At 49.7% G+C, this 22,246-nt stretch overlaps 1 protein-coding gene and 1 long non-coding RNA gene across 2 annotated transcripts in view; one reads left to right on the forward strand and one right to left on the reverse strand.

Annotated features, from left to right (window-relative positions):
- Positions 1–5,568: 5,568 nt before the first annotated feature.
- On the reverse strand, positions 5,569–8,064 carry LOC128596040 (uncharacterized). The gene is made up of 3 exons (XR_008383050.1): positions 7,622–8,064; positions 7,421–7,536; positions 5,569–6,309 (listed from the first exon to the last, which is right to left on the reverse strand). It is a non-coding gene; the product is annotated as an uncharacterized LOC128596040 (long non-coding RNA).
- A 139-nt stretch (positions 8,065–8,203) lies between these two features.
- Positions 8,204–22,246, forward strand: part of PLXNA2 (plexin A2) — a 217,915-nt gene continuing 203,872 nt past the window's right edge. The window contains exon 1 of the mRNA XM_053605381.1: positions 8,204–8,940. The gene's annotated coding sequence lies outside the window, so the exon portion shown is untranslated. The remainder of the gene's footprint in view (positions 8,941–22,246) is intronic.

The following is a 22,246-nucleotide window of genomic DNA, read 5'->3' on the forward strand; positions in this document are numbered from 1 at the left end:
TAGCAGGATCTTGCACAACTACGTAAAAATAGGAGTTTCACGTGAAAGCAGGAGGGCAGGGTAGATTTTCAAACCAGCGCTTGCTCAAGGAGTGGGAGAAGCAGAGAGAAAGTAATTATACACTGCGGGATCATCCCATAGTCTTGCCCCTTTTTTGAAACATCAGGAAACATTGTCAGCTGAATGGATCGAAGGGGCTGTAGCCACCCATGACTCAGAAAGATTCATAACACCAGAGCCCTGAACAGGAGCGTTTATCAAAGGCAGGCAGAGAGAGAAATCATCTAACTTGAGACAATTCAAAGGCAAAATCCTATTTCTCAGCTCTGTCCCCGGATTGCACTCCCTTGTCAATTTTTTAGGCACTGAGATTTCTTGGGCATTAAAAGAAACCTTGTTTAGTGTTCAACATCCTTCCTCAGTTCTCCAATGAGAGCATCAGAATGAAGGCCGTGCTGGGGGGTGTACTGGGGAGTGGAGGAGCCTAATTCTTGCTTTTTGTAGGTGGGGAAACCAGGGCCAACAAAGGGGAAGTATCAAGGTGACCTGTGTAGAAGGTCACATCTCTGGGGAGTGGGAGAGTCCGGAATCAACCCCAGGTCACCTGTCCCAGGCTGGGCTTTTCCAATCTCTGATTCTTAATGGAGAGGGCCATCCATTTCCTTTGAGCATCAATTCAATAAAATCATTCCAGAAAAAAATGGTGCTGTGACTCCAGAAAGAAGGAAAAGGAAAGACAAAAGAGAAAGATAGAAACAGAGAATGATTCTTCTTGTGCTTTCTATTCCATCTCACATGCCATTCCCCATCCCTGGCAAGAGGGCATTTTACAAAAGGAATAAGAATGAACTTAATATTAAATTGACTAAGAGGGGAAACCTAAGCATGGACCTTTCATTCTAGGAATTCAAAACTCAGAATACGGAAAACACTTCTAAAGTGGCTATTAATTGTTTCATGATGTTGGTGCTGATGTAGTTGATTCCTGCCTGCCAAGAACTTGTGCCATTTCTGGATTTTTCTTTTCAGACTCTAGTAATTCACACCCTGTCCTAAATTTATAGCATTGAAGCAGGCACCCCTCCCCCCTTTGCACCTGGATGTCAGAGTATTTGATTTCCTTAAGCAGGGGTTTTGTTTATTTTTTCATGGGGCCGTAGACTTCACTCTCTACCAGCCTCTTCAGGAGCAAGACCCCACCCACCCCTGCAGCGTCCTGGACCAGCCCCCACCTGTCTGGCTTAAGGCCTTCCAGACACCCCCTGGGCTTCTCAGGGTAAACCCGAGACAGGCTCCAGGGCAGGGTAGATTTTCAAACCAGCCCTTGTTCATCACTCTCATCACCCTTGAGGCTCCAGTCCCACCAAACTCCTGGCACCATATTCTGTACTTCAGATATCAGTCAGGAAAGAGAAGTTGGAGGCTGGGGTCTGTCCCTGAAGAGCTTGTAGTCAGAGGCAAGAAGAAATTCTGCTATCATTCTTGTCTGTCTTTCTCCCTTAATTAGGAGGAGCTGGGAGTTCAATTCTGTTGGGGTTTGTAGGGCACAGATGCAATCAAGGAGAAGTCAGACAGCGGCGTTTAGCTCACCCAGCTCCCCTTGGATTCCCTCAAAGACCAACTGGCAAGTTCTCTCTGAGGGGTGGGGGCGGCACACGCTGCACCCAATTATCCCATTCTGAAAGGCATGTGTGCCCACCTACATGCTGTGTTGTGCCAGGACAGAGGGGACATAAGCTAGGGGAGATCTGCATGTGTTGGCAACTTCTTTCCTCTGGGCCAACTCTCATTGTTAAACACACGCACCCTGTAAAATAGGGGAGAATGGAGCTCATTAGTATGATTGTTTATAATAATCACATTAACAATTAACAACATGCTCTCTTTTGTAAGAGAAAATGGCACTCCTGACCCTCAACAGAACTGAAGCCCTGCGATGCTTTGCCCAACTTGTGATAAATCTGGCTGAGTCCTCCCACGACAGGGGCTTCAGGGTCACTGGCTGGAGGGGGGCTAAGAAGAGGAACAAGGCCCGGCACCTCCCATTCCCAGCATTTGAAGTATAGACTTCCTCCCGTATTTTCTCACTTTCCCCTCTTCAGAGGAAGGCAAAACTAGAGGAAATGGGTATCAGATTGACTGAGGTTCACATGTGACCATACCATGCACCATCCTCATGACCTTGGAACCATGCCACGACTTTCTGACCATCAGTTTATGCATCTGTAAAAGGGAGTGATAATATTTGCCTTGTAAAATTACATTTTTTGAGGACTAGAACTTTCTGATCCTCAGTTTCTGCTTCTATAAATTGGAGTGATAATATTTGCCTTGTAAGATGACATTTGTGAGGATTAGGATTAGCGCAGGGTGGACATCCAAGACATTTTAACATTATTATATCATGATAATTATGGACAACTGAAGGGATAACATTATTTTGTCTAAATGAAGAAGCTTGGACAAAATAATCATTTACTATTGGCTCTAAGAGTTTCTGATCTCAAAGAAATAAATGGTATTGATGTTGCCCAGTCCTACCCCCACCCCAGAAGGCCCTGGACTGGCCTGTTTAGGAGACACTGAGCCCTCAGAAAGCCCTGGCAACCTGGCTCCAACTGTAGTTATAAGAGCAGTTGTCATTGGAACCAGGCTGGGCGTCAAAGATAAGGAGGTCAGGGACTTGGCACAGGTAGGATCTTCCTATCCGGTGAGGGCTGCTGAGCAGGGGAGGACCCCAAACATGCATCTGCATAGTCCATCTCTGCCAGGGAGGGCCAGGACCATTCTAGTTCCCATACAATTGAGGCCTGTTCTCCAAGGCACCTCAGCCACCCTATTCTTCGCTTGCTGCCTGGAAGGGCGTGGGTGTGAATGTGGGCTGCCTAGCAATGAGGGCCCACTCCAGCATGGGTGTGCTTTGTGACTCCATATGGGAAGGCAGCTAGATAGAATCTCTCTTCTCCGTAGCATTTCCAGTGGAGGAGTGGGAGAGAAGGAAAGGCCCTGAGACGGTGAGAGACAACGACTCCATAGTGAAGAAGTATTTCTGGTAAGCCCAGCTGCTTTTGCTAGAAAACTGAGCAAGAGAATGAATGGCAGTTGCAGCAGTTGAGAAGTATGTTTGTCTCTCGACAGAACTTCCAGATTTTAAGACAACATCACCACGCATTTTTATTAATATAATGCTTTCCAGATTGTGAAGCCCTTTCACAATCTTGAGAGATTCTAGTAAATTCCTGCAAGGTATGAAAAACAACGGATATTATTTCCACTCTATAGATGAGCAAACCAAGGCACCAAGAGACTAAGCCAGGGATTACATGACCAAATAGTAGTATCTCCCTTTGGGGTAATCTTTCAGAAAAATTAAGAGAGAAAGGCCTGTTTCAGACCCTTAGTACCAGGCGCAGAGCAAAAGGAAAGTCCTGAGCCTCAGACTTTATCCGGCCTTCCCCTTCCACACCCGAAGCCCAAAAGTCCATACTCCCTGCAAATGCTGGAGTCTTGCAAACTCTTCTCCCAGGACCTGTTTAAGCAGGTTTGGAGCTGCTGTTGTCTGGGCTTTACAGAGAATATTCTCCCCACAGAGCTACACACTAGATGCATGATGGGAGGAAGGGTCCGAGAAAGAGGACGAGGTATACAGGGACGTAAACTCTGCTCGTGGGAGGTTTAGTGAGAAAGGAGTGAAATCCTGCCTTGTTTGATTTGGAGCCTTAACAGGCTTGCTACTGTTTAAAGTACACAGGAAAGTGGGATTTGTGAAGGGAGGAGAGGGGAGGGTGATATCTTTATGAATGGTGTTGAAAATCCCTGAGCAGGTGCCCTCTTCCTGTGTCCTGGGCCCCAGGCCCTGTTGCCTGGGCTGAGGCCCACCACTTTGCCACAGCCTCTCTCTTGCATTCATGGGACTTGGCCCACACACTCCAGTCTGGCACATCAGACCAATCCCTTTGTTCTCAACAATGCGGAGGGTAGAATGGGCTGCTGATTCTGCTACTGTGGCTGCCTGACAGTATCTTCTAGGTGAAGGTGAGATACCTGTGGGGAGAGAGAAGGGTCCACAAGGGAACATGTTCCTGCCTCCCTATGTGGTGAGCCCAGGATCAGGGCAAGTGAAAGATGGCATGTGTCTTAGAGCAGAGATAAGTCAAATAGGCATGGCATCAGTGATCTCAGCTTTGGGAGCCAGACGCCAGCCTGGCAATAGCTGACGCACCACCCAAAGATCGCTTATTAATGCTGGCACACAGGAGCCCACTAGGCCTCCCAGCACAACCCAGGCGCAAAGCTTCCCAAGCCCAGCCCCCATCCCACTCAAGGAACCCTAAATATATGCACGCACACACTGGCAGGCAGCATTCCCATGCTAAACACTGATGGCTTGCCACCCCCCACCTCTAAAAGGAGCAGACTTACTGCTGAAAGTCTGCCAAAGTGTTGTTGGCTTCCAGCACCGAAAATACCTCCTGTGATCCGAGGGGCTACTGTACTGGCATCTATCTGTAGGACTGAAGTTGCTTCTATGACAGAGAGGACTTCCTCTGGGGATGGGCTCAATGCCCATTTGGGCCTATGCTATCCAAAGCCTAAATGTTTGCTTTCAAGGGCTGAGGAAGACCTGCTCCTCGCCTGGAAAATGCAAGTGGGAGCTGCTTAGCCAGACCTGCCTTCCACAGGAGAAATACTCATCTCATATGGGAAAAAATCAGCTCTATTCTAAGAGGCTGTTGTCCTTTTCTCTCCCACTTCTCTTATCCTCCTCCTTAAGTCACTCATCAAAGAAGGGGGGGTGGTCTGGAATAATAATGCAGCAACCACAAATGCTTTTCCAAGGATGAGGTTCAGGGAGGTAGGTGGGTTAGCACTGGGGGAAGAAAGCTATTGAACTTGCTACAATTTTCCAAAGGTGAGGATTTGGCATAAAACAACATTCCTCCATCCATTCATTCATTTGATCAATATTTACTAAATACCTACTACTTGCCCACAACTGTGCTGGGCTGCGGCTTTCTTTCTTGACGGAAATGACAATGGACACAAGGCACTGGGAGAGGATTGGTCAGTCCCCCAGTGGCTGTGGGTTTGACATCAGCTGGACAGGGTAAAGAAGGCCAGATGGATACAAGAAAACTTGAGTTTCCAGAAGGACATAGATGGACCTGGGGGTGTAGTGTTTGTTGGATTATTGCCAGGGTTTCTAAAAAAATATGTGCCAAAGAGATAATTCTGTAATGCGTTCAGTGCCATTAAAGGAAAAAAAATATGGTAAATTTGCTCTTAATAAATAATTGTATAATAAATGAGTGAATACCCAGATCAAAGAGATGGGGTTATTTGAGCATGTTTAAAAACTAGAGGCTTCTATATATTGCCACTGCCTCAGAGGATGTTATATCTAAATGCAAACCATGAAACAAGGTGTTTTTAATTCCTAAAGCATATTATTATAATTGTATGCTTAGCTAATAAGATCCATATTTGTTCTAGCCTATTAGTACAACAACAATCTTTTCATTTTAATGATGATATTAATTCTTTATTTTTGCATATGTCTGTTTTAATTCCTTAGGCTATCTGGAGATTGAAGGTAGAAATTCCCACCTTATAGATGGAAAAACTGAGGTCTAGAGAAGTTAGGGGTATTTCATTCAGGTTACCTCCCAGCAGGCAAGCTTAGTGCTGCTCCCATTGCTGTGCTGATGGCAGATATTTCCACAGTCTCACAGAACACAGATCTCAGACCCTGTTCAGGGGCAATGTGGAAACAGGATGGCATGTTGTCACCTGCTGGCAAAATGTGCTCTCTCTTTCTCTCTTCCTCAATTCCTCTTTCTCTTCCCTTGTTCAGTAAGGAGATGGGAGGCATAGGAGTGAAAGATGGGGTGAGTAGAGGGGTCTCTTCCATTTTATGCTTCCTTGCTCTTTATGCTAGAATTTACTTCTGGACCATGTAAGTGGGGATGGGAGGACAGTATCAGAAAATTACTTAACTTGTATTTTTATCTTCCTAAAATGTGATTAAATTGAGGCATGAGGAAGAGATGTGATCTCAGGATCATGCAGCACTTGATTTAGAACAAGAAGGCCCTAATGTTCCACTTCAAGCTTTATTTCCAACCCGACCACTGGTGGTCTTTGGTGTAGCCGGCCAGACTGATGTTCTATGCATTGAACAAATAGGGAAAGTGTTCCAAAATCTTCTAGCATCTTCTTCAAATCATCTTCCTTAATACATTGTGGTTTAGATTCAGTCAAGCCACACGTAAGAGGATAGACTAGACTGTCTGGATGGGGAGACCAGATCTACATAAAAAGAGAAATAAATAATAATATTGGGTAAGTATGATCATTTTTAAAGAATGATTTTAAGATTTGATTGATTTTAGATTTAAAATTAAGAATGATTTTTTGAGATTTACTGTTTTTTAAGAAATAGTAACTCCCACAGAAATTTGAAGAAAAGAACAGGCATCAATCAAGAAAGACAACTTAGAGCCTTTGTGGTCAGCAAAACAAAACTAAAAACAACTAGTGAAAGTAACAGGGACATCAATTTCAATTGAGTACAAAGAACTTTTGAAGAATTAGCTAATTTCTACAGATGTTGGAGTAAAGCCTAGATTCCTCCAATCCCATACTGAATAAACGATTGTTTGAGATGACTGATGAACTTAAATTTTTTTCTTTCTTTTCTTTTCGTTTCTTTTCTTTCTTTCTTTTTTTTTGAGACACAGTCTCATTTTATTGCTCTTGGTAGAGTGCGGTGGCATCATAGCTCACAGCAACCTCAAACTCTTGGGCGCAAGCCATTCTCTTGCCTCAGCTCCCAAGTACCTGGGACTATACGTGCCCATTACAACGCCTGGCTATTTTTAGAGGCGGGGGGGGGGTCTCGCTCTGGCTCTGGTTGGTCTGGAACTTGTGAACTCAGACAATCCACCCTCCTCAGCCTCCAAGAGTGCTGGGATTATAGGCATGAGCCACCGCTCCCAGCTTCTTAAATTTCTCTTTTTTTTTTCCCTGACTCTCTCTCTCTCCTTTCTATCCTTCCCTCCTTCCTTCTGCCTCTACTATTCTAAGAATTTCAGGCAACTGCTTTTAAGGTTTTCAGGAGTGATTTTTTTGTTGTTTTTCTGTTTATACCACTGAGGACCGTGGCCACCAGAGGGCAGTAGAGGAAACATCAGATACTTGGACAGGTTCTACAAACTCGAGTGCGCTCTGGTCGCCGGCAGGGACTCCTGAGAACTCGCCGAGGTCTAGCTTGCAGCCCCCTTCCGGAAGGCAGTGTAGACAGACTGCGGTGATACTGAGAGTATATGGCTTGGAATCAGGGGTCTTAAGGGCAGCGATGCATTGTCATTCGGAATCTAGACACCTCTCACCTTAGGTTATCAAACTAAAGTTATCTTACCTCCATCTCTCTGATTCCCCTGCCAGGCAGGCTCTCCAGGTCTGGACACAAGAAGCTCCCCTCCCATGTCCCCATCGCCCCCATCCAAGTCAGGACTTGACAGACACCCAGGATCCCTAACAGAGTGGAATCTTGAGAATCAGTTAAGAGCAAGGCTCATCTTCGCATTGCAAAAAATGATAATTAATAACAACTTCAAACCTCATCCGGCAGCTTGGTGGCTTTTTGAAATCCACGCGAAGACATCTAGTCTCACAAATTCCGAGACCCCTGTCTCAAACCCAGTAGACAAGTCCTGTTCCTTCCCATTCACCCCTCACTCGAATTAAAAATGAAGAGAGTGTGCCGTATGCGCGCGCGGTGACAGGTGTTGTCAAGGGAGGGAGAGCTTCCGTCCCCTACTGTCCTCACCCTCTGTGCTTGGGTCCTGACACACACAACCCACTTCCTACCCCGCCACACCGAAGGCTAAGCCAGCTGGGCTCGCAGGGCCTCCACCCGAATCCCCAAACCCTGGCAGCATTTTCCTCGCCCCCTTGGCCACTTAAGGTGGCTGGTGGGCCGGGGCTGAGCTAGGCGCAGGGCGGGTAGCGGGGCGGCCTCCCGATGCCAAACCTGAGCCTCCTTTGTTGACAGCTTGCGGAGGAGGAAGTCCGCGCGGGCGGGGCCGGGGGCGGGGGCAGGGGGCTGGCTGCGGCGGGCGGTGCCAGCGGCGGGCGCGGCCCCAGCCCGGGCGGGCGCGGCCGGCAGGGAGCGGGTTAATGCTCGCGGCCTCTATGATAATGAGCTGCCTGGTAATATAGGGAGGCCGGCGCTGAGGGCTCCGCCGCCGCCGCTGCCGCTGCGCCGCCACCGCGGGAGCCCGAGCTGCCGGGCGGAGCGGCGTCCGCGCCAGACTGGAGCGGGAGGGCGGCAGAGCGCAGTTGCTGGGAATATCTCAGCTGAGAGGACGAGCCTTCCACGGAGAGACCCTGCGAGCTCGGGAGCGGCAGGAAGCGCGAGCGCCGGAGAGAACGGAGCAGAGACGGAGCAAACCTCTGAGTAGATCGAGAAAGCCAGGTTCCCGGAGGAAATGGGACTGTGAACGAACCCGGAGCTGGAAGGGAAGGAAGCGCCGGGATTGCTGATGTCAGAGGAGCCCGGAAAGTCGCGCTGGAAAAATCTGAAGACAGCCGGGGCTTTGCTTCTTCCCCGCGAGAGACCCTACCAGACACCCCCCCACGCCCCCTCGTCGCCTCCGGGCGCCCCCCGCGAGCCGGCGACAGCGCCCGGCAGGGCTGCTGCGGGGCGACGGAGGACTGAGGGGCGCGCGGACCGGAGACCGAGGGGCCACTTCAGGAATACAGATAAGTGGCTGGCGGCTTGACGTGGATTTTAATGAATTTGGACTCCATGTGGATTTGGTCGTCCCGGTGATTCCGAGCTGCGGGCAGGGAGAGGGGCCTCGAGCCGACCTCAGCAGCCGGCGGCCGAGGCAGACAGAGCAGGGACGGAAGGACAGACAGACGTCGCCGATCTGGGTAAGCGGCGACGGGGCCGGGAGCTCGGGGTCGGCAGCGCCCTCCGCCCTCTCCCCAAACGCGCGCACACCCGGGGCGCCTTCTCCGGCACCCGCCTCCTGGGGGTCCCGGCCCCTGGCTCCCGGGCTCGGCTGCGGCGGGCGAGTCCCCGCGCGGGCTGGGCCACTTTCGCGCGCCGGAACGCAGCGTGCTGGTGAGCTCCGGCACACTCGCCCGCGCTGCCTCCCGCCCTGCTTCCCGGCCGGCCACCGGCGTCTCAGCTGCGGGCTGGGGGCGGCAGCAGAGCTCGGCTGCGCGCCTCCACCACGCACCTGCCGGCACTCTGCGGTTTACCGGAGCACTGGGGCGGCGAAGCTGTCCCGAGAGCTGGACAGCAAAGGGAGGGGGGCTCGGTGGCATGAGCGAGCGACACAACCCCAAACCACTGTGGCCAGCGATAAATTTGGGGGCGTTCACTCCTGTGTCAGAGTCCCTGGTGGCTGCTGGCTGTTCCTTCCGGATCAGGGGACTGGGGTCAGGGGCAGGGGGATGCATCTTTGTGGGGTTCTATAAGGCTCAGGGAGCGATTCCAAGGCATTTAATGGGGATAATTGCTCCATCTTTCCCTGTCTTCCTTGGTGGTGTAGCGCCCAGCAGGTGCCCAACCCCCTGGTTTGAACAGCAGAAGAGCGCTGGGGGTTGAAATGGGAGTTTGTTCAGGATCTAAGAGGCTTCTTGTGAACGATTTAAGAATATTTCCCTCCATGGGCCCCTTCTTGCCCCATCCCACAAGTGGTGTAGGGATCTGAGAAAATTCTAGCCCACTTGAATCTGTCCCACAGGTAGTCTATATAAGTGTTATTCTACTCCTGGTCTAGAAGGCTAAAGAGAGTCACCAGAAACTGCCATTGGAGATCCCCCTCAAAAAAAAAAAAAATATGTCCACCTGTTTGGCATGACCCTCAGAGGACCTACCTACTCAAACTCAGTTTTACTCAGGAAGGACAAAGATAATGGGGGGGGAGATGGTAAAAAAAATGGGCAGGGGGTTCTAGGTCAGTTAAGGGTCTAGCAGTGATACCCTCCTGAGGGGGCCAAAATCTGATAGGTCTCCTGGAGGGCTTAAGAGCCTGGGGTATCAGTGGTACACCAGTGTAAGGTATGCAAAAGACATAAAAGTAGGATCAGTTTGGGGGAGGTAGGCTGCCAATCACAGCTGGAGTCAGTGGCTTGGAAGCCCATCAGCTTGGCAGAACTAGGCAATGTTAGGGTGCATTCATCACCATCCAGGCACAAGCGTGGTGGACAAGGTTTCTGAAGTGAAGGGCAAGCCAAGATGAGTATCTGGACTGGGCTGGGTTGGACACTTTGGGAGCAGGAGTCAGGTTCAGTTCTTTCCTTCCCTGCACAATAGCAGGCTTCATTCCCAGACCTTGAAACTTCACTCTTCCCTCTGGGCTGGCTTAGGATTCTGAGGCCTTCAGTTGAGTGACAGAGCCCCAGGAAGAGATAGCCCTGACAGGAGGAATTTGGCTGTTCCTAATTGAAATGCACAACTTTTGTGCCATCTCCCCAGAAAGCTCCTAGAGTTGCTAGCAGCCCTCTCCCCTCTGACCTCCAGGCAAGAAGAGACAAGAATTCATTAACTTCCCCTTCTTCTCACAGAGCACCATTTTTGAACTAATTACCTGTGCTCTCTCCTCAGTGGCCTGGGGGCTGAAGGATGGTGGGGAAAGAAGGTAGGGAACCAAGGAGACAGAGTGGAATCTGTCTAGATAACCTAGGATGTTGTTTTTCTTTCCCTGCTTCCACCTGGCATCACAGCCTCTCACCTCCAACCCCTCCTTATCCCAGAATTTGCCCCTGCTGGCACCCGACAGCATTACCTGAAGAAGCCATTTCCCTCCATCCACAGCGATCCCCCTCAGGGAGCCGCTGATAAAGGCAGGGCAACACAGGGCAATGCAGACTGCCCTCTGGGCTCCCTCACTGTCCTCCGCAAATTGCATTAGGATGGGGGCAAATTGGCTTGCAAAGCAGTTAAATGGAAATGACATTTAGAGTGATGTGCTGCTGAGGAGCAGCAGGATCTGAAGTAGTGAAGTACCTGAAGGTCTCTTCTGCCCAGGGACCAAGAATCTGGAAAGGGAATCCTAGCCAGCCCATCTCTCTGGCTGGGGTCTGTCGCAGCCTAGAGTAGGACGGGGGGCTGGCTAGCTTTTCATGTCCATCACCCAGAACCATGTCATTACAAGGTTGATGCCCTCCCCCTTTCAGAGCTGGCCTGAATAACTACCCCTGTCTCCAGAGTGCCAGGAAACATTCACCCTCCAACTCTCTTGACCATCAAAAGCTGCAGATGTGGTGAACGTAAAAGTTCACCATCTGTTTTATTGAAGTCTGAGCTTAAAATGACGTTAAAAAGAAAACCCTCAAAGAACAGCTTCTTCTCTGCTAGCTCCCTTTCCCATTTACAAATACTTCTGATTATTCAGCTAATCTTTATTTCATGGGCATGTTACAAGAAAACACAGGAGCGGGAGAGGAAGCCAGTGACATGGTTAAATATACAAGACAGCAGCTGGCAGCAGCCTAAACTCACCAGTTTAGGTGCTATGAAATATTTGTTGTGCTGGAGTTGTTGTCACTCTTTGGGGGTTCTATAGCTTCTATCCTACCTCATTTTCTATGACTGCCTTCCAAAGATATAGGGTTTGGTGTGGGGGAGGCAATTCTTGTCTCTAGCAGTACCCCCGACCCCAGCTGTCTCCCTGTGTTGCCACACAGCTGTCTCAGCACACACAAACCAGGGCACAGTATACTTCTGTCCATCACGGTAAACAGAGAGGCCAGGAGCACCAAGCCAAGCCCCCCCTCCATGCTGATCATAAAGAGACTGGGCCATTGTGTTACAGTCTGTTAACTAGAAATAATTCAGGACCATTCACAAGGACGCTGGTAGACACAGGCTTGGAGATTCTGGAGTTTTACAGCTCTGTGCTTGCCTCCCTCCGGACACTCCCCCATCACTACCACCCTACCCAGGGGCAGTCTCTTATCAATTCATTCTATGTGAATACTCTATCTCTGCTCTTCATATACGCTCAGTTCAAACAATGATGAAAGGAACCCTTAACAGTTTTTTCACTTAGTTACAAAGATTTTATGCCCGGTTAGAGTAAATGAGGGGTGGGTGTGCATCTGTTTCTTTCCTGGTCATTTCTAAGGTGAGCCCTGTGGAGACGCAGAGAAAGGCACTTCTTCCCAGGGTCAAACAGCTGGTCCCAAGGCACCCAGGAGGGGTAGCTGGTAAGAAAGGGACACTCTTTTTCTCCTCAGTTGAGCCCTCAGGCTCACTCGAGCCTCATTCCCTGGCATTTGGGCATATGGAACCTCTTTATCTAGCTCCACACTTCTCCATCTGGAATTCCAGGGCAAAAATAAAGGTGAGAAAGTTCTTTGTTGGGGAGCAGGGTCCCTATCGGGCAAGTGTGTAAGGGGAGAAGAGGAAGGGAGGGTGAGAGCTGGAAAAAAGAAGAAAAGAAAGAAAGAAAGAAAAGCTTAGGTCTGAGCATTGCAAAAGTTCTCTGCTCCTACAGTTGGTTAACCATTAACCCCCTGGCCTGCTCTGGCCATATCACCCACTTGGGTGAAAGGATATCTCTGGGAAACATAGAGGACTGGCAGGTGTTCCCCATGGCCCCCCTCACCCCACAGAATGTATGTTCTCTCTGTGTCCCCTACAGCTCCAGACTCAGTCCTTGGTCCCTTCGCACCCCATTCTCTTCTTCCCCTGCACCAGCACACCTCCCACCCCCGGCCAGCTGTCCCTTCACCTGGCATTGCCTGTTGTTTGCAGGACAGGGTGGGTGTCAGAGACTAGGGAGCTGGCAGGGTGGTGGGGAGAATCAACTGAGGGGTGTGGGCTGGATTCACACAGGACTCCAAGGCAGCACTCTTGGTTCGGATTATAAACAGCTTCAAAAATATATATAAACCCAGTAGGCTTAAGTTTGCTTGGGGGTGGGTGTGTATGGATGGGGGTTGGGGGAGGGAGCTTTGTAGAAGCTGCCTTCTCCTCCAGCTTGATTTTCCTAGCTCCTTTCATGGTAGGTCTGGCCTGTGGGTCCCCGTGTGGCCCTCCGAGGTTAGGCCATTGAATCCAAGGCCTTACCAAAGCAGTTCTAGCTGGTCAGGGCTAGTGTCCTGAACGTGAGAGAAGGCCAGCCTGTGTACTGAAGATGCAGATTAAGATACAGGAGCAGAGGCACACCTGGAAAAACGAAGAGTGAAGACGTGGACAGAAGCAGGGAGACAGAAAGGGGAGATAAAGACAGAGACTGACCTGGATGGGGCTGGAGAGAACTGCGGGCAAACACGGAAGAGCCAGGCTGGCAGAAGGGGCTCTGCTCAGTCTTTGGTGGCCACTGGAGGCTCTGGGCTAAGCTGGGAAGCCGAAGTAGCAGGTTATCTCCACTAGAGGGGACTCTTGAAAACCAGGCTTGGCTCTAAACAGTGGCTTTTGTGCTTTTCTTTTTGCAAGAAGAATAAAAAAATGCATGAGATATATTAAAAACTCCCAGCTGTCACTACCCAGAGACCACAGCTGGTAGGGTCCTATAGGCAGTGGGACTTCTGGGCCCCTGTCTGGTTTTAGGGGGTGAGAAGGTGCCGGCAACATTAAGGAGGGTGCAAGGGGGTTATATGGGGGCTCAGAGCAGCTCTGGAGAGGTCAGCCCTAACAGGAGGTGTCTGGGTGTGCGAGCCAGGGAGGGGGACACATTCTCAAGTTAGCAGGCAGTCCAGTCTGCTGGCTGGCCTGCCAAGAGCCTCTTGCCTTTCTTTATCAGCGACAGAAGGTTTTGGCCCATCCCCAAGGCGCCTTCACATGCCTTCCTTCTTCCAACTCCCTAACTGTGGATTTTCGAAACACTCTCAGGTGGTGGCAAAGCTGCTCCTGAGGAGACTTTTTTAAAAAAGACCTTTCAGGAACTGAACGCATGTCAACGTTGTATCACTGATTTAATCTTTGTCTTCATAGTCTCTGTGGGAGCCTTTCTCTGAATTATAATTCCCCCTTTCATTTCAGCAGAGGACAATATTGAGAGAGAGCAGAGTCCAGAGGCTTTTCTTATCTAAGGAGATAATAACTGTCTAACAGGGGTACGGAAAAATATTGAAGTTTTGGGACGGGCAGGAGGCCAGAGGGTAGCAGCGTCTCTTCAGATCTGATACCCTCCCCTGATATTTCATCTTGGTTTGCCTTTGGCTCAAATTTACCTGGGGGTCAAGGAATGGGAGGGGGGGAAGAGGGGACAAAGAAAAGAAAGAAGAAAAACAAGATAAATGTATCGTGCTATGAAAGTTTAATTCTGCTTTTCCTTGGCTAAAATTGCTTTCAGGATGAGAGATAAAAGGCAATGAGTTGCCCTTGGAAAGTTCAACTAGTCTTTCAGAAGGAAGAGAAGGAGGGATCCTACTGCTCAGAGTGAATAGCTGGTGAATGATCCTTGCTCCTCTGTGACCCTTCCCCCACCCTGCCCCCAGACACACACCTTCTCTCTGAGACCCTACGAGGACAGCAGCTTCTGACAGAGGAGCCCCCAGCACTAGCTCGCTCAGAGGAGTTATCCTCCCAGGCTTTCCCTTGTATTTTAACAGCCTCCCTCCCGGCCTTAGCTCCTGGGTTGGGTATGGGGGGACAGAAGAAGGATGGATAAGGGAGGACTACTGAACATCTTCTCCAACTTTATTGAATTTTTACACTAGAGTTGTTCCCCCTTGCACCAAACCAAACAGGTAGACACTTACAGCAGGAGTTGGAATTCATTTAAGTTTAAATAAACAGGGACTAATAATCACCTATGCAGTGAAAAGAATATAGTAGCTCCCTCCCTCCTAGTAGAAGGATGAAAGAGTATTATTTCCTATCTTCAAGGAATGTACAGTATTCTTGATAGGGCGGGGAGAGAATTGCATAAACCAAGTAACCCCAAATATCTTTAGTAGAAGGCAGAATGGAGTTATCAGGACACTGGAGGTTAAGAGAAAGTGAAGGCAGAGAGCTCTTCAAAGCACGACAAGTCAATGGGAGATGGAGATTTCAGGAATGAGTTTCCCATGAAGGATGACTACCTAGTGCTGTCCCATCCTCTGGCCTTTCAGAACCACCCCTGCCTAACCATTTATCCTTGTGGATTAGAAACTGACAACTCTGGAGTTGTTTTCCACTAGTTAATATTCCAAAGTACGGTCTCTGGGGTGCACATTCCCAGGGGGTTTTCATGTTGTATTCTATGAAAATTTTATTGCTTTCTGGTGCCTCTGAAGCTGGCAGTGTAGATGCCAATGGGGTTCATCAAGAAATATTCACATTCAAGCATTCCGAATCCTGCCACTTACTCACCTACTTATACCTGAATAAAATCATGGAATGAACGGGACCTGAGGGAAAATTCAGATTTTTTTTTTTTGTAGAGACAAAGTCTCACCTTATCACCCTCAGTAGAGTGCCATGGAATCACACAGTTCACAGCAACCTCCAACTCCTGGGCTTAGACGATTCTCTTGCCTCAGCCTCCTGAGTAGCTGGGATTACAGGTGCCTGCCACAATGCCTGGCTAATTTTTGTTACAGCTTGGCTGGGGCTGGGTTTGAACTTGCCACCCTTGGTATATGGGGCTGGCGCCCTACTCACTGCGTCACAGGTGCCGCCCTGAAAATTCAGATTTTTATCTCTACTCCTTGGTTGAGCAAGGGATTGCCACTGCTGTATGTTGGCTAGCTGGGGAAGGATCTACTCTTTTTAAAGTCCAGAAAGAAAGCAGAGAACGACCAAAAGAGGGAGGTTAGGAGGATGCAGACTTAACTCAACTTAAAGCATTCTCTGATCCTTAGAAGGAAAGTGGTGGTCTCCCTGCACCTTGGCCAGGGCTAGGGGGTGTCATGGCAGAGATGCTCCAGAGGACAGGAACAGACCTGGGGGACATGCTTGGGCTTCAAGAAGCCCATGAAACCTTCAAAGTCCTATGCTTTCAAGAATTATGCAGGTATATGTATTTATATATTTCTTCAGAGAAGGAGTCTGTGGTTCCTCTTACCCAATGTAGAGAATCACTAGGGCCTTTCCTATCCTTAGTTTCTGCATCTGCTCTGGTGCTATAATGGAGCTGTAACCCCAGTCCCTCCAAGTCCAAAGTGGTGAAGGACACACTGTTGGAGTGAGCAGGAGTAGTCTAGAGATAGCCCAGAGTGTCAGGGGCACCTGTGACTATGGACGGGTCTTTTAACATCTCTGACCAGGGGCCAGTGGGGGCATAGGCTGCCAGGCAGAGTGCTCAGCTTTCTAAGGGAGAGAGGGTGGGAGATTCAGGAGGAGAGTCAGGGGTGTATAGAAAGCTGTGCTGCCAGGTAAAGGCAGGAGGACCAGCAGGCAGACAGAAGTGGCAAGAGGGGATGTTGCCTCTTTGAAGTTGTTTCCTGCTTTATAAAAGCGAAAGGCCTCAGCTGGGCTGGGTAAATATTACGTTGGCCTCTGACCTCCCACCTCCCCTGACTGCTCCCCCAGCTTCCCTTTTTTTTTTGTTTTTTTTTTTTTTTGGTCTGGAGGAACAAAGATACCTGAGGGGGAAGAGACTAGTCTCTGAACTTCACAGAGGACGGGGTTCTTAGCCAAAGCCCAACCCAAAGAGGGACAGGAAGACTCAGCTCTCCCCGCCCTCACAGGCCGCACCCCACCAGCATAGCTCTACCAGGTCTCTGCTGCAGTAGTGGGCAGCAGTCTTTGCCAGGAAGATGGTGTTTGCCAGGAACACGGCTGTCTCAGGATTTCACAGTCCCCTGACGGTGCTGACACCCCACCCTCACCCCACCTGCCTGTGCTGTTCTAACAAGTCCTTCCACTCTAGTGGAACAAAACCCACGCGATCAAAACCCATGCCACCACGTTTTCTGCAAGGCAAACACCTCCCTCCCCAGGTTTATTTGGAAATGAACAAAATTCTAGTCAAACACCCATCCAGTGCCCCCCTTTGGGGCATTAAGCCATTTGATTTTGGGGTCCCAAGGACTTAAAGAGAATGATCTGCACTGCATGTGGAGGTGAAATCCACACCCAGCACCTTCCTGCAGGAGGTCTGGGCCCTGCTAAGATGGTTGAGAACAGATGGTCAGGAAGAGACTGGTGTCAAAGAATAGGGTCCTAACACAGAAGAACAAAGGGCCTCCCTTCACACTTGGAGCCCCTCCCTCTTCCTAAAGATTTCTCACCCGCTGACCAGTGCTTACTCTCCATTTGTTCCCTGGTCCCAGGAGGGAGATAAGAAGGAGTCACGAGACACTCTAGCAGAATTAGCTCCTGCCTATTACTCAGGACCTCAGTTTCTCCATCCGCACAATGGAAATGAATAGTTTTTTCATGACTGCTCATGAGCCCTGGACTCAGGCACAGGAAGATGGTGTTAGAGGAGTTGGAAAAATGATAAGTACCACAAACATGGAACACTATCCTAAATTTTAGGGCAGGAATAAAAAACCAAGCTAGGGGTATTTTTCTTCCCCCAATCTCTATCTCGCTCTCTCTCTAAATTTGTTTGGAATTTACTAAGAAAAATAAGATTGTATTTAAAGAAAATGTGTGGGCTAAAGATTCATCGGAGACTAGAAACTATGGGAATGATAATGGTGGCCCCAGCAGTGAGGCCACATGCAGGGCTTACAGTCAGCATTTGGCTAGTGGTATTAGAAATTGAGTTCTGAATTTGCTACCCTTGGGCTTTTGGTGCCTTCAGCACTGAGTGGAGATGCATGACACTGTCATAGAGCTGGTAAGTTGGCATTGCTCTGGGAGTCAACCCCCCATGGCAGATGAAGGGGAAGAGCTCATGGGTCTCTGGCTGTCTGGATGCAAAGGGACTTCATCTCCCCTACAAAGAGAGCTCCTAGAAACAGGGACTTGGATGGGGCAGACACAGCATGAAGAGCATTAGCAGAAACAGGAGCAGGGTCCAGGAGCCTACGGTGGCCTCACGATCAGATCTTTGGCTGGCAGTGACCACTGGTGAAAATACAGAAGGATATCTGGTAAGAAGTATCAACTGTCTCCTAGTAAAACAAGAAGCACTCTGATGACTTTCTCAGCTGGAGCACAAGACACCTTGTCTCTTGTTAGAAGTGCAGACTGTGGGAAGGTGCCTGTCACAGAAGAGAGCCCTGTGCACCTAACAGCACTGTCCAACAGTCTACTGTAGAACATGGGGGTGCCAAGATGCCTTGACTTCTTTTCTAAATATTATTTTTAAGAAGAAGTTTGAATCGCAAAAGAAATAGATATTATATGTAAAATACTTAAAATTGTATCTGGGTATTTATTTGGTAGCAGCTTTTAACCAAGTCCACACCATGGTGTGAAACCCAGGCCTAGACTGGGTAACTGGATTTCCCTGAGCCACAGCAAGTTGCCATTCACTACTCTCCAATTGTGAGGACTTCTGTTTGCCTAGCCTCACCCAGCACACTCTCTCGATCTACCCACTTAGCCACCTTCTCTTTTCAGTCTCTCGTCCCCTAACCCCCGTGCTGGCAACCTCCCTGCCTCTCTCTTCCTTGGATTTGAGAAGACACACATCTCATGATAAAGCAGCATCCCCCCCCCCCCGAGAACTGACCTCTCCTCTTCTTTACCCATCTGCTGGCCCTTAGCACATACCACAGTCCCTCTGTGGGGCCAGGCAGTGTAGTGTATAAAGCCCTCCCCACCCCCATGGAATAGCTGCCACCAGCTTTCCTCCATCCACAGCAAGCCTTGCTATTTGCACAGTCAATGGCTCTGGCAAGGCCAAGCCACCTCTCCCTCCCTGAGAGGCACTGTGGGCACTGTTTGTGTTTCAGTCTCTATAGACTCAGCATTCACAACTTGAAGAGGCTGAGACAATGACCCGAGCAGCTGCCTCAGACTGTGCTGGCTAGGAGGCACAGAAAGCTCCCAACTCTCATGTGGCTGCAGGGAGCTACAGGCCCAGAAGGTTTGGGTACCATGCACCTGTGAGCTTTCACAGGCAGCCATGGCTGACCCTGAGTAGTGAAGGGGAGACTGGGATCCAGAGGACCTGGTCCAGGCCACTTGATTGGCTTCCATCGCATTACCCCAGCTTCCTGGACCCTACTGTGCACCAGCTTCATAGTCCCTGGGGTCCTGGAGGAAAAACCAGGGCTCTGCATCCTGAAGAAGCAGCCATTTCTGGACTATGGACAGGAAGGGGCAGCATATGTCCAGGTAGAAAAAACAGGAAGCTTTACCAGGTAGAAGAAAGGTACATCACTTGCAGGGAGTTTTAAAGTCAGCGCCACATAATTTCATTTGATTGAGCAAGGGTTTATAGAATATCTGTCACGTATGGTAGGAGGAAGACATTGTCCAGGCTCTTAAGGTTACAGTGCAGAAAAGGAGAAGGAGCAGGCACACAGGTCATAGTCATACAAGTGAGGTATAGGTATTGCAGGAGGATGGAAGAGAGGGAGGTTAGCTAGTCCAACCCTGGAAGGGGCCATCTAGGGAGGGAATGAGCTCTGCATAATTTGGGGAATTCAAGTGGAAATTGGAAGATGGCCAGGTCTCAAGAAGGGGTTCCTGTGTGGGGCAGAAAGATATCATAGGTGATAGCTGGCATACCCACCCACCCCAAGTCCTCTGAGCCAGTGTTGCTCAACCTTCCTAATGCCGCAACCCTTTAATACCGTACCTCAGGTTGTGGTGACCCCCAAACATAACATTATTTTTGTTGCAACTTCATAACTGTAATTGTGCTACTGTTATGAATCGTAATGTAAATATCTGATATGCAGGATGGTCTTAGGCGACCTCTGTGAAGGGGTCGTTCGACCCCCAAAGGAATCGCAACCCACAGGTCGAGAACTGCTGCTCTAAGTCTTAGTCTCTCTCTTTGCTGCTCTGTAAATTCAGTGGAGGAAAAGGCTCTTTTGAGAAGCAAAGTTGAGTGTCAGGCTGGTAAAAATGACCTGCAGCTACTGGCCTTAATCCCAAAGTAAGTAAAGTTGGTTCTCACACCTCCAGCCCTAGTCTCTCTCCTCAAACAGGGTGCCAGGAAGCCTGGGCTGGGATTAGCCCCGGTGTCCCCTGGAGCCAGAATTCTCCTAACCATGTTAAAATTAGCACTCCCTCCACAAGTAGGGGCAGACCCTGTGAACTGAGATTTGGTCAATTCTCTGCTTGCACAAGCTCTGACTTCTAATCATTGTCATGAACAGGATGGAAGCAGCTGCTCACTCCAGTCTATTCTCAGCTTGGTTGGAGACAGAGAAATTTAAATGACAGTAAGATGCTTAGCAAAGAAACGAAAGTCAGTGTTAAAAATAAAGAAAACAAGACAGCTTGTTTCATCGAAATAGAAGGGTTATTAAACAGCCCTGAATTAATCAGTGATCTGCATGGTTGAGAATTGGGGAGTAGCAGGTCCAGGGCTGAGCGTGAGGAGGAGGTGGGGGTGGGAGACGAGTCTGAGGCAGGTAGGAGCTGCCTGTACCCTGGGGCCAGCTGCAGGGCCCATGGAGACATGTGCTCTTCTGAGGGAGGCTGGCGCTGGCTTTCTGCCCCACAGAAAAGGGCAGGCTGCAGAGAGGGGAGACTGGCACAGCAGTCCCTCCTCTCCCTACAGATTAGTGCTCCTGGACCCTTTCCATGGCCCACCACCTGTGCAAGCCCCTGGGGCGGCGTCCAGACCTCAGCCTCCCCCACCCCTTCTTCCCACCAGCCAGAACTGGGCAAGAGCCAAATGGCATTCAGTGGATCCCCAGAAGCCCCCAGCCCCAGGCCTTCTCGTCTCAGCTTTCACAGGGGTCCCCAAGAGTTCAACTCTGAGTCATTAGACCCCACCCCCATTCCCAAGGAGTAGTAACAGGATAACACCCAGACCAGAGTATTGCCTATCTGGAGGCAGAGTCCGGCCTGTGGCATAAACCTGTGGCATAAAAAATATCTCCTTGGAAATATCCATCAGCAGGATGCTGCTCCAGGCAGCAGGGAAGCAAGGTGTCAGGTTTAACGTTGGAACTCCCACATCCAAGTCCTTCTTCCACATCTGGTGCTTTAGCCAAAATATTTAACCTCAAATACACCTAAGTCCTTTCACCTGTAAAATGGTGATGCAAATGATACTCTCAACCACACAGGCTTGTGTGAGGGCCATCTTCATGGGCTGAAGTATGTGAGATTCCTAGAGAACTATAAAATCACTGTACAAATGCTAGTCCGCGTTAACAGTGGGGTCCCTCCTCCGAGGGACTCGGAGGTCTCAGAACCGAACATCAGAAGAAAGTTCTACAGCAGAGAGAGAAAGTGTCTGGGAGGAAAGCAGGCTGGCTCACACCTTTGCAGGGGCGTGGAGGGGCAGGCAGGCAGCCGTACACATCTGCGCACACACGTGCATTCGCCCGGGTGTGTAGCGTGTCAGATCTTGAGTCAATCACTCCAGGAGCATTTTCTTTGCTCTCTGACCTCTACATTCTTTCTCTTCACCCCTCCCTCCTGCTTCCCTCCTGGGTCCCTCCTGGCTGTTTACCCTTTTCCTGGCTTCTCTCTCACACCCCATTCATCACCCAGAGCCAGATTCTCTCTCAGGGAGCTCTTTTCATCTCCAGCCCCAGGTCCTCCCACCAGGGCCTGCTATTCCCCTGCCTCCCTTCAGCACCTTCTTCTCCCTGTCTCAGCTGCTCTGATAATTGTGCACAGCAGCTTCCCTAACCCTGAGCTAAGTGAGCCTCAAGGGCCTTAGAAGTCTATCTCCCCCACTTCCTTACCTAGGGCTGGTGCTCTCCGCTCTGGATGTTTAAAGGTCTTCCAGCTGAGAGCCTATGCATCTTGGTTGGCACAGACCAGGTCCTTAAGTGGTTAGACCTCTGCCTGGAATTCCAACTGCCCCTCAGTTCCCAGGTGCCCCTATCATCCCGCCGCACAGCATTCTCCCTCCTCTGTGTGCATTGAGTGTGAACATGCCCATTACTTAAGAGAGACTGCCTGACAGCTCGGATCTTTTCTGCAAGAGCTGGAAATCTCAGACCAAGAGAGAAAGAATAGAAAGTGCAGGTGGGAAGGCCCAAGGTAGGGGGGACACAGCCTGCTTAAGAAGCTTCCTCATGACAAGGAGTTAGCGCTTTTTACCCTAAGGCTGTCTGTTGGTTCAGAAATGCACTGGAGAGAAAGAGAGGCCAGGGAAGATAAGGAAGGAAGATGGACTTCATCCTGTATACCAAGGCGACCCTGGATGGGGTGAGCTCAGAGAAAGTGGAGCTCCAGCCTGAGGGAACTGTTATC

Source organism: Nycticebus coucang, chromosome 10 (genome assembly GCF_027406575.1).
Source record: "Nycticebus coucang isolate mNycCou1 chromosome 10, mNycCou1.pri, whole genome shotgun sequence".
Classification (NCBI taxonomy): domain Eukaryota; kingdom Metazoa; phylum Chordata; class Mammalia; order Primates; family Lorisidae; genus Nycticebus; species Nycticebus coucang.